Source organism: Artibeus jamaicensis, unplaced genomic scaffold (assembly GCF_021234435.1).
Source record: "Artibeus jamaicensis isolate MK-2021 breed Jamaican fruit bat unplaced genomic scaffold, CSHL_Jam_final contig_866, whole genome shotgun sequence".
In the NCBI taxonomy this organism is placed as follows: domain Eukaryota; kingdom Metazoa; phylum Chordata; class Mammalia; order Chiroptera; family Phyllostomidae; genus Artibeus; species Artibeus jamaicensis.
The window spans coordinates 363,797-376,326 of NW_026521994.1; the positions used below are offsets into that span (position 1 = coordinate 363,797).

The 12,530-nt window shown below is 43.2% G+C and overlaps 1 long non-coding RNA gene and 1 pseudogene across 1 annotated transcript in view; both read right to left on the reverse strand.

The window, feature by feature from the left end:
- Positions 1–312: 312 nt before the first annotated feature.
- Positions 313–9,328, reverse strand: LOC119039824 (cytochrome P450 4A11-like; annotated as a pseudogene).
- Positions 9,329–9,616: 288 nt separating this feature from the next.
- LOC119039831 (uncharacterized) overlaps positions 9,617–12,530 on the reverse strand; it is a 30,564-nt gene continuing 27,650 nt past the window's right edge. The window contains exon 4 of the long non-coding RNA XR_005080699.2: positions 9,617–9,733. This is a non-coding gene — a long non-coding RNA (uncharacterized LOC119039831). The remainder of the gene's footprint in view (positions 9,734–12,530) is intronic.

Below are 12,530 nucleotides of genomic sequence, written 5' to 3' on the forward strand. Positions count from 1 at the left end.
GGCAGCACATTAATTCGTAGCCCCTAGGTTTTTCCTGCAGTCCTTGTTTTTCATATTTGGCTTATCATTTTATTGAATAACTACCTATTAAGTTGTTTCAAGTTCTGGATAGAATGAAGTGAAAATAAAATAAGTATTTCAACTCCCAACCTCTAGGCTCTATTCAAATTCTTACCCAAACTGCAATGCCCACCTGCTTCTCTCTTTGCCCAAGATTCAGCTCCTCACAGGCTAACCCTGCACGAGAAAAGTACCCAGGGTGGGTGTGTCACAGCTCCTGAAGAGCATCAGGGGACCTGCTCTTCCTGAGGTTCAGGACCAGTCCCTTTGACATGTGCCTGACAAGGGAAGGAAACAGCCCAGGCAGAGGATCCAATCTGTGTGTTGATTGGCAAACTTGCAGGCCAGGTGGGTCCAGGAGCCCTCAGGAGTCAGCCCATTAATGATGTCTTTTTGGTAGAAGAAACTTCTCATTCGAGAATAAAAGAGTTTTTTTCACATCCGCAATGGCCTGGAGGTAGGACTGGGAGTTCTTGAAGGGAAAAGATACAGAAAAGTCTAGGGTATTGAGAAACCTCTGTCTCTGAGGTGGAGGTGGGTTTTAGGTGAGAGTTCCCACAAACAGTAGGAACAGGTGACACTGAGGCATTCATCACTTCTGTCCTACAGCCCTTGAGACCCTCAGTATATTACAGGTGATATGAGTAATCAGGATTCTCCTTGTGCCAGGGATCAGGGATCTGTGGCTGAGTCAAGATTTTGTCTGGGCTAGAATTTGTCCATAGTCTACAGCTCTCAAATATTCTTGCTTTTTGAGCTGGTGTGCATCACAGCTGCCCGAACTGCTTCTCCACTGAGTCAATATCAGTTGATAGAAAGAAAAACCCTGCAGCTGAAGGATCATCACAGACCTGTCTGTCTGGATGCTGCCTTGCTGGCTGAAGGTGCACTTCATGATGGTGTCCAGGGTCATCAAGGAGACATGTTCAAAGATCTCCAGATGGGAGTTGGCTGATGAGGTCCCCCCATTTGTTTTGTGGTGGCAGGGGGACATTGACCCAATACTACCGTGCCAGTAGGCCTCTGCTGACAAAACTAAGCTGTCTCTCCAGACACCTGTTTGGAATCCCTCCACTAACCAGAACACAGTCATTATAGTGTACTGAGACAGTAAAGCAAATGTTTTTATAGTGAGAACTATATTCTTAGAAACTTTGATTATGTAATTAAACAGATTCCCTTATAATGGTCTGAATTAAGTATAAATTTTAGGAATAAGTTATGATGGTAACCACTTTCAGGCAGGCCAGAAAATATTGTTCCTTGGGGGACAAAACAAGAATCTTCTCTGGAAGGATCTGTGCCCTCCAGCTTTACGGTACATTTGTGTGACAGCAAGAGGAAACCTAAGTGACAAATACTGCAGCTAAGGAAGGTACATCAGGGACTTTAATTCTTTTCATTCATCAGATAAGCACAGCTGTTGAGATTGGAGACCAGGTAACAGATGATGCGATGGCAGGACCTGTCTGAGTGAGGATGTAATCTCCATTCCCTTTCACACAGTGACTCAGTTTCATGTCAAAGCCCTGTACTCCAAGCCAGAGTCCACCTGAATGACACCTTGGCGTGTCCACCCTGTCACTGAAGCTGCCACTTCCCAGGCTTGAAAATGGCAGTTTGTCTTGTTTTCCATAGGAAGGACCTTGTTCTAGTCCACTGTGCTGAAGATGTGGAAGTGAAAGGAAAATGGACCCTGTTCCTTCCATAGCCCTCCTTTCCCTTGACAATGACCAACACTGCGTGAATCCAAGTTGGAGACTAGGTACCTCCTGTCCCATTCAATTTGGGAAGCTCTATCACATGGTAAGTTCTGATTGGCTGTGTTTGTCTGGTTGGATGTGTCTGATGAATGTCTGAAGCATCCACACATTCTAATGTGGACCATGTGAATTGTGCTGAGAGTGGGTGTATGCAGATGAGAGAGGGATGGATTTACTACCAGCATCACTAGTTCAGAGTCAGCCATGATCCCCAGGTAGGGCTTTGGGATGTCAGAGTAGAAGGCTGGGGTCAGCACCTGCTGGTGCTGGAGCCAGGTCTGTTCATTCAACAGGAGCAAACCATACCCTAGCCACAGATAGGTGTGTGGGCATGGGGAGACGGAATCAGAAGGATGACTGGGGACAATTTGGAAGGAACCAGGGATGTCAGAAAAAGGTACATCATGGGCAAAGGAAGGAAATGCCAGTGTATTTCAGGAATGTGAATTTCCCAAAGTGGAAGGTACATGGGATATCACTATGACAGCTGTGAGTTAAAGGGTGAGATAGAGTAGGGGGTCTAGTAATAGATGATTGTAAGTAAATGTCACTCTGAAAACACTGGGGTGCATTGAGAGTTGATGTAAGAAGCTGAGTCTCAGAGGGGCTCTCATCACAACCTGTAAGTAATGAGGCTTTGTTAGAAGAGAAATGAGGCTTGATGAGAACAGTGATATAGTGCTGGTTACCTATTGTTCTCTGTGAGTCAAGGAGATAGCTCTTGGTAAGGCAAGTGGACTCTACAGTCCTGGTTGGACACACTTACCAATCCAGGGAGCCAGGAATCTATAGATACCATGAGCTTCTGGGTCTGAAAGTTAAGGAAGGGCATTACAGGAAACTAGTGGGGACAAAACAAGGCAGGCACCTCCAGGAGGTATCTGTGGTCCAGACCATGAGCTGCCATCCCTTCCTGAGATTGTCAGCTAGCAGTTTGTCTCAAGTGGCCTCTACAGGCCTCCTAGCCCACAGTCTCTCTGTCCTAATAGTCACTGTGGGCTCAGGAAGGCAAACTCAGTGTCCCAGCAGTAAAATGCCCACAGGATTAGGATAGTCAATTGCTCAGAAATACAAGCTCTATCCTCCGTGCCAGAGAAAACACAGAAGCCCATGGTCTTCTAACAGTTTGTTGGGGCTTAGTCATCTCATGACCTAGGATAGGCTCCAAACCCAGATTAGGGTGGATATAAAATTGTCTTTCTTATCTGGAGAAACTTACATAGCAGATCATCTCAGTCTGGTTAATATAAGAAGAGAGATAATAAAAGAAAAAAATGGCTTCACACAGCTGTTTAAGCATTCAGTTAGAACAGATATTGTTGGCCTTCAGCTTTTTTTTTGGGCTGGGAAAGTGGCTGGTAGAGGTTTCTGTTAATGATGGCAGAACCACAGGTCTCTTCTGGAACCCAAGGCCATGTACCAAAAGAGAGAATAGCTGTTCCAGTCACAATTAAGGTTTCACTCTCACCTAATATTCCTAGGATCATCTTCATGTAGTCAGAATCATAAACCACTAGGTTGACCTTGCTCCCCCACAGCCAGTGAGGACAGGCACACGGGAATTTTTCTACCTATTTCTGAAGCCATTGTAGTTCCTGGTCATTTTGGAACTGTAAACAAGGGAAAGACAAATCAATAAAACCTCTCCCTTTAGGTCTGGTGCTTGAAGTGCTGGTGAAGAGTAGGGCAACCACAGCTAGATAATTCTGGATCAGCCATGATTAGAAGCTTGGAACTGGTTCTGATGAGCCACGCAGTGATCTGGATTCTTGATCTAAGGTCAGATTCTGGCTTCTGGTTGAGCTCTAACTCAGAACTGTCTTTAGAAGCTATATATAGTACATGTTTGATAAACATTCAGTTATGAACAGAATGGTGAACAAGACTTTTTTCCAGACTGAGAGTTACTGGCTGAATTATGGCCCTTTCAAACTTGTATGTTGAATATTTAATCCCTAGTACCTTAGAATGTGACTTTATTTGAAATAACATATTTAAATAAGTAATTAAGTTAAAACAAAGTTATTAGAGTGGGCACTAATCCAATATAACTCTCTATTAAAGGGGATAAGTGTGGACACAGTAAGAGTCATTCACAGAGGGAAGATGATTTAAAGAGAAATGTGGAGAAGATTGTGGTTTACTAGCCAGGAAGAAAGGCCTTGAGCACATGGTTCCTTCACAGTCTTCAGAAGGGGCCAACCCCACAAACATCTTGATTTTGAACTTCTAGTATTCAGAACTGTGAGAACTCAACTTTACTGTTTTAGCCACCCCATTTGTTAAGCACTCCAACAAAGTGATACAATTGTGTAATGATTAAGGCACACCTGTGAGTGTGGACAGATTATTACATTCTGTTTCACTGAAGAATGAGGAAACCTTGAAAGGCTATGCCCAGGTGAGCCCATTTACACCCAAGCCTGCTGACCCCAGTGTTCCCACAGTAACCTGGGTGTCTGTACTATCATATCTCAACCCAGTGTTCAAATTGCTGGCCCCATGTTGGCAAACTTACCTTTAATATCTGTAATCTCTGTATTCTTAGAGTGTGGCTTTTAGAAATTATGGTTTATTTTTATAAGAATAAAGTGTGAGGACTTCCGCCAAGATGGAGGCATAGGTGGGGACGCCGTGCTTTCTCACACAACCAAGTTTAGAGACAACTAAATATTAGCAACAGAAAACACAACCAGAACACAGAAAATTGAACTTTTCGGAAGTCTGATAACAACAAATTCTTCAGCCTGACCGGTAAGAGGGGCGAAACCAGCAGCTGGCAGAGCGGGGTTGCACAGGAAAACTCGGTCAGACGGACTCAGGCTTACGGAATCCAGGCGCAGGATTGGACCTGGTGGGCAACTCAGCGAGCGACCACGGGGAAACAGCAAGGGAGCAGGGCTGCGGGTTGACTGTGGTCACGCATTCGTGCATGGATAGACAAGCGAGGGAGTGGGCGATTAGACAGCGGCAAGCGGCAGCAGAGCGCACCACCATTTTCCTGCTCTGACCCCGCCTCCACATACAGTGTCATAACCCAGCAACCTAAGTGGCCCTGCCCTGGTGAACCACTTAAGGCTCTACTCCTCACCCAGCTGCGCAAAACAACAGAGGGGGCCGCCATTTCCCCGCTCTCACCATGCCCCCACATACAGCATCACAACCCAGTGACCTGGGAATCCAAGGCTCTGCTCCTCACACTTAACGGGTGTGAACAGACCAAAAATGGCTCAAGAAGATCTCAAAGCCCCACAGCCTATAAATCTAAGCCATGAAGAAATAGCAAAACTCTCAGACGCAGTTTAAAACACTGGTGATCATGATCAGGATCCTCACAGAACTGGTTGATTATAGCCACAGATTAGACAAATATATGAAGGCGAAACTAATTGAAATGAATGGAATTGCACAGGACACCAATAGCAATGAAAAGGAAACTGGGACTCAAATCAATGGAGTGGACCAGAAGAAAGCAAATAATGGCCAAACAGAAAAGAGTGAAGAAGCAAGAATTCAAAAAAATGAGGAGAGTCTTAGGATCCTCCAGGACATTTTTAAACGCTCCAACATCCGAATTATAGGGGTACCAGAAGGGGGAAAGGCACAGCCACGAGTGGAAAACTTATTTGAACAAATAATAAAGGAGAATTTCCCCAATCTGGCATAGAAAATAGACTTCCAGGAAATCCAGGAAGCTCAGAGAGTCCCAAAGAAGTTGGACCCAAGAAGGAACACACCAAGGCACATCATCATTACATTAGCCAAGATTAAAATGAAGGAGAGAATCCTAGAAGCAGCAAGAGATAAGGGGACAGTCACCTACAAAGGAGTCCCCATCAGACTGTCAGCAGATTTCTCAAAAGAGACCTTACAGGCAAGAAGGGGCTGGAAAGAGGTATTCCAAGTCATGAAATCTAAAGACCTACAACCAAGATTGCTCTATCCAGCAAAACTTTCATTGAGAATGGAAGGACAGATAAAGTGCTTCTCAGATAAGATCAAATTCAAGGAGTTCATCATCACCAAGCCCTTATTATATGAAATGTTAAAGGGACTTATCTAAGAAAAAGAAGTTAAAGAAACATGAACAGTGAAAGGACAACAAACTCACAGTTATTAAGAACCACACCTAAAACGAAAGCAAACTAAAAGGACAGCTAGATCAGGAGTGGAAACATAGAAATGAAGATCTCAAGGAGGGTTAGCAACAGGGGAGTGGGAGGAGGAGAAGGGGGGAGAAGGTACAGAAAATAGGTAGCATAAACAGTAGATAGATAATAGACGGGGGGCAAGAATAGTATGGGAAATATAGAATCTAAAGAACTTGAGACACATGGTCATAAACTAAAGGGGGGGTAATGGTGGGGATGGAGGGGCAGGGTGGAGGGGAATGAGGGGGGGGATAGAACAACTGTAATTGCATAATCAATGAAAAAATAAATTTTAAAAAAGAAGTGTGAGAAGGAATGAATGAGCATGTGGAGGAGAGTGAATGAGTGAGTCTTGTTTAAAATTCTTGTTGCAAGTGACAGATATAATCTTGAGCTACTGTAAGAAAGAGAAAAGGGACAAAGAGAAGGCTGAGGGCTGCAAGGTGTTTCACAGAGCTTAGGGCAGGAGGCAGCCAGGATGCAGGAGGGACAGTAACAGGGACTGGAAAGTGGCCAGGACTGAATCCCTCATTCTTCCACTCTCTACTTGCATGCTTTCATTTCTTACCTTGTATTTACTGGGGTCCATCCAGCAATTTTTTAGAAGCTGGCAATATGATCACAAATAAACAGATAATAATCCCTGTCCTCACGGAGCTGTGGTCACATGGAGGAAAGAGTACTTGTACCCTTACCAGTTGGCACCATTCTACCACATGTCATGTCTGATGGATACTGGGAATCCTATTTGAGGACCTGATTGTAATATGGCCAAGGTGTTCATCTGCTACAATCAACTGTGGCTGGGGTTGAGTAAGACACCACCAAGCAGGTGGTGGGCCCTGGGAGAGGGTCACTCAAGGGACCACCCTTTTTAGCAAAAGAAATCTCAGAGCAGATGGGCTGGAAAGACATCCAAAAAGGTTTCCTATACTGGATGAGCAAATACACACAAGAGTAGATGGTTTCACAAACCCATTTATTTGATAACTATGCATTGAGCACTTACTTTGGGTCCATTGACATCCTGGTTGCTAAAGATTCAGCAATGAACACCAAAAGTCCTTGTTATCGTGCAGCTTATGTTTGAGTAGGGGTGCAGGTGGACAGATAAACTCACCATGACCTAAGTATCCTGCTTGAAGTACTTAAAGAGAATGCTTTATGTTCCCAGATCATGTGCATTATTGGGGCTGCCCTTCTCCTTTGAACCAAGGTGGGGACTGACTAGTGGGAGCCTCTTACCACCCCAGCTATGCTACCTGGTGCTCAAGGTTCCCTCCTACTGGCCCAGCAGGGGCCTGGGAGACCTTGTTTCAGCCCAGTAGCATGCCTTTTATTCAGACTGTTCGGTGCCCAAGCTTGTCAGCTTCTTAAAAATTCTGCTCCTGGGCACTGTTTAAGTTCTCTTGGGGACCCAAGGGAGCTTAACTGTGTTCTGCATTTCCATTCCTCTCTCTAGGCCATTTTGGGCACTTACTGGTCTGTCAACCCTCAGGTCAACCAGTTGGGACTGCCATCTGTCCCTGAGCATGTGTGGCCACAGCCAGTAGAGACTCTTGTAGAAGAGATGGTACCCACGGTAGCAGGGGTCACAGCCCTGTAGGCAAATACCCAGTGCTCACCTGGCCCCCAGGCTTTGGCCAAAGAGAGTAATTGAACAGGTAATAATGTGGCCACACAAGCAATCATCAGATGTGAACTCTGCTGGCGTGGCAGATACTTCTGTTTTGGAGGGAGGAAAAGGAAGGAAATGGGCAAGTTTGGTTTTTTTGACTTCCGAAGACATTACTTCCCCTTTCCATAGTCCTGCTGAATTCCATCTTTACTGAATACAGTGAGTTTGTACCTTCCACATGGTTGTCCTCCATAGGCACTAAAATTATTTGAAATTCATACAATTTTGAGTGAGTGTAATGGTGGTTCTTGGTCTGTACTAGGCATTATTCTAATACAATAATAACACACTTGAGTGCTATAATTATCATCTTTCTTAACTTACAGATGAGCAAATTGAGTCATAGAGAAGGCATTTAAAATATATGGCAGAACTGGAATATGACTCTAGGTAGTTGGCAACAGAGCACATATACTTATGCCTACCTTGTCACTTATCATCTTGTCTGAAGGATTAGTTTCAATGTGGATGCTACATGTGATATTCAATTCCCAACTTAGCCAGTAACAGAGGTATTGAATATGTGAAAATCCCAGGCGGTATTATAAAAGCAAGGAAAATTTGGCTCCAGAACTTAAGAGATGATTCACACCATGAGTAATATTAGTTATTATTGATATTACAAATATTAGTTATATATAAAAGTGAGTATATATATGTGTTTGTGTTTGCATATATATATATATGTATGTATATATAGGTACACTCAGTGAGTCAACACATCATCTAAGGCCATCAGTGTAATGGAAAAGTCCTTCATGGACATTAAAACACTAATTGTTCAGTTACAGTTGTCCCCATTTTTCCTCCTGTTGCTAAACCCTGCCCCACCCCACCGTCCCCACCCCACTGTTCCACTGGAGGACTTTTTAGTGGTTCCTTCTGTCAACTTCTAGCTAAGAAATGTGACAAACACATCAATAAAAGTCACAATTTTTCCACATCAACAAATAGTCTGGAAGTCATAGTGCCACAGTTTGCATGAACATACTGGGCCTTTCTGTCTCTCTGTGGTTGACCTTAACAGTTCTCATTTTGATTCCACTCTACTGATAATTGCTTGGCCTCTACCTCTGAAAAGAGAAGCCTCAGGTTTCTGCAGCACCCCACCTCCTCAGGCTTTTTCAATCCACAGACCCACCCTTGGTGAGTCTCTCTCTGTGGCCTGCTCACCTTGCTCTGCACCCTTCCCCCACGAACCAGTGCTAACAGAGCTGGCTGGGTAGCACTGTCTGTCACCCAGCCTGCAAGCTGTTCCTTTCTCTGTTAGTCTGCACACCTGAGTCAAGCATCCCTGTATGTCAGGCACTGTGCTGTGTCTGAAGGTTCAGAAAAGGGGATGGTACCCTCTAAAGAGCTCACAGGACAGGGGTTTGGGGAATGAGAGCTGGGAGGGAAAGAAATTCTTTTTACTGGTGCAACTCAAATGCCAGTACTCCTTATCTGGGACTGTCCTAGAAGCCTTCCTGCTCATATGTGCCAGTAACTTGTCAGGGTTTTAGCACTGCCATCACCAGTCTGAAAAAAGAGTAAAGTGGTCAGCAGAAAACAGCCATTAATAGTTTCTTTTGGGGTTAGTATTTTTTTCTGTTTTCTCCAAACTGCCTGCCTACTTGCCTGGGAAGTTTTCTCCAGACTTGTGCCAATCCACCGTTCAGTTGTGATGCAAGGTGCATGTGCTGGTGCAAAGAGCACTGACCTTTGACACAGGAGGTTCAGCCCCAGGTGTGGCCAACCACATATGGAGTCAGCAACTGATACTAGCTGAGCCTCAGTTTCTCTGTATGTAAGTGGGATAATAATCTTTTTCCTTAAAAGGGAACAGGAAAACTCATTCATTCATTAATTCACTCACTCACTCATCAAGTATTCCTTGAGTGCACAATCTAGTAGGTAAAGTCAGAAAATACTTAGTACAATAAAATATGATAAGGCCTTTACTGGTGGAATGAATGGTGGGCTAGGTCTACCCAGAGGAGAAAACTAAAGGAAGAGCATGGGGTCTTCATGGATGAATAGGAGTTCATCAGGTGGAGAGTGCCAAGGTGGGAGTTAGGCACTGAAAACGTCATGGAGATAATCTATACAAGAGAAAGACATAAAGCAAGGTTAATCTCTTTCTCTCACTGTTTTCACAATTCTCTTCCCCAACATCAAATCTAAGGCCCATAATTTGGGTACAAAAACAAAATGTATTTGGAAAAATTTCATTGGCAAACAACCTTCCAACGGGTCCCTTCTCCTCTTGACCTGCTCCTTCACTTGTCCACACTCTTACTCACAACACCCTCTTTCCCTGCCCTACCTCATCACAGGTGACTCCTTACACAACACAAGTTGTTTACTTTCTCCCTTAAATCCTGGGCTCCTGTCTAGACCCAAGGGCCAGAGTATATAATCTTTTACACCCATTTCTCCCAACCTCCCCCCAGTTCTGTGGTTATTTTCCACCCCTCTGACTCTAACCCCGGGGACCCTTGGACCCTGACTCTCCCTTACTTGACTCAGCACCAGCTTTTCATCATCAGCATGAGGGACAATAGTGGACTTTGGAGTCAGAAAGCTTGGTTTTAAATCTCTAACTTTTTCTCCTCTCTCAGTCCTCTGTTTTTTCTATATAGTTGGGTTTATAACACTTGATGATAGCTAACATTTAATGAATACAATGTGTTCTACTCACTGAGAAAAAAATTATTTTTATCTCACAACAATTCTAGAAAACTGATTTTTAAAAATTCCAGGGGAATGGACATTGCTCTAGACATGGAGATGGGAGGAGAGCAGAACCTGTTTCTACTATGGCCCTGCTTTCCCTGGGCAATGGCCAAATTAATGTGGATTCATGCTGCTGAGTGGGTACTTCCTGTCCCATCTACTTTTGTGAATCTATTAATGAAATACCTGCAACAACAAAAAAAAACTGTTTTGAAAGAAAAGTTTTATTGAGCTAACTAGAGAAACGATCAGGTCCTGGGACATGAGTCTAAACCACCAGCGTCAGTGTTGGGTGGAGAATGCAACATGTTTGCTTTTGGAGTTCATGGGGTTTTTTACACATCAAGTAGTGGGGAGAAAGTTGTGAGTTGTTTTGAAAAGATTTACATTGGATACAGATGAAGATAAAGGTGGTGCAAGAAGGTGAAACAGAACTAGTTCTGGGATAGTGCACACGTCATAAAGGAGAAATGTTCGTTCCTCTAGATAGTGTGGGCAGCAGTATGAAAAGTTCATAATTAAGCAAAGCAGAGGTTCCCTGAAGTTGGTGGCACCTAGCTCTTCTCCTTAGTGAATTGAGGAAATCACCACTTAAAAGTTAAGGCAAAGTTTGAATATACATTCAGGAACATAAAGTCTTTGCTAGTTTTGCATTGCAAGTAACAGATAAACCTCTCTTGTCTCATCGTTTCACACTCTGGCCTGTTGTAATTAATTTAGGACATCTCAGAAATTCCTCTTTTTCAGTAGAGACCGTACGACTTTGAGACCGAAGGGAATTACAGGAAACTGAAGGGGACCAAACAAGGCAGGCATCCCCCAGGAGGCATCTGTGGTCCAGACCATGAGCTGCCATCCCTTCCTGAGATTGTCAGCTGGCAATTTGTCTCAAGTGACCTCTCACCTGCCTCCCATCTCCAAGTCTTTCTGTCCTAATAGTCACTGTGGGCTCAGGAAGGCAGACTCAGTGTCCCAGCAGCAGAACACCCATAAGACTAAGATGGTCAACCAGCCAGAAATATGGAGTCTATCTCAGTGCCAGGTAAAACACAGAAGCCTGTGGTCTTCCTACGATTTTTGGGAACTTAGTCATCTCATGATCCAGGATAAGCAACAATTAGAGGTGCCAAACTTAAGACAAGGTAGACAGGAAATTGTCTTTCAAATTTGGGGAAATTTATGTAACAGATCATCCCAATTTAGTTGAAAGAGAAAGGAAGGAAGGAAGGAAGGAAGGAAGGAAGGAAGGAAGGAAGGAAGGAAGGAAGGAAGGAAGGAAGGAAGGAAGGAAGGAAGGAAGAAAAGAAAGGATAATGAGTAGCCGAGGAACTTATGCTGGACCCATGGACATGAACAATGGTGTGGGAATTGCCTGAGGGAAAGAGGTGTGCTTGGTTGAGGGGGCCCAGGAGGAAAAAATTGGGACAACTATAATAGCATAATCAATAAAATATAATTTAAAAAAAGAAAACACTCAGAAGTGGTATTTCTGGGCTCTTCTTTGTCTCTTGCTAAGACTGTTTTAATGTCTATTTTCCCTGGTATAATCTTTGTTACCCAGCTTTTATTTCATTTCCATTTTTATGAAATATTTTCTCCATCCCTTTATTTTCAGTCTGCTTTCAGATCTTTTGATCTGAAGTAAGTATCTTGCAGACACCATATATGTAAAGGTCTTGTTTTGTTATCACTTTTGCCATGGTATGTCTTTTGATTAGAGCACTTAATCTATTTTCATTTCTAGTAATTGTTGATAGATATATAATTATTGCCATCTTATTATTTATATTTTTAATCTTTTCTCCTTCTTCTTAAAAAAGAACTTTTTTGTATTGCATTGATTCATTCTTTATTTTATTATTATTAAATATCTTTCAATTTTATTGTTGTTCTTAAAGAACTTTTAACATTACTTGCAATACTGATTTGGTGGTGAGGAATTCCTTTAGCTTTTTCTTGTCTGTGAAACTCTTTGCCCTTGGATTGTAAATAATACCATTGCTGTGTTATCTTGGTTGTGTAACCTTGCTTTTAATTATATTTAATATTTCATGCCAATCCTTTCTTCCTGCAAAGTTTCTGCTAAAAAATCAGCTCACAGTCTTATGGGAGCTCTCTCATAGAAGACTAACTGCTTTTCTCTTTCTGCTTTTAAGATTCTCT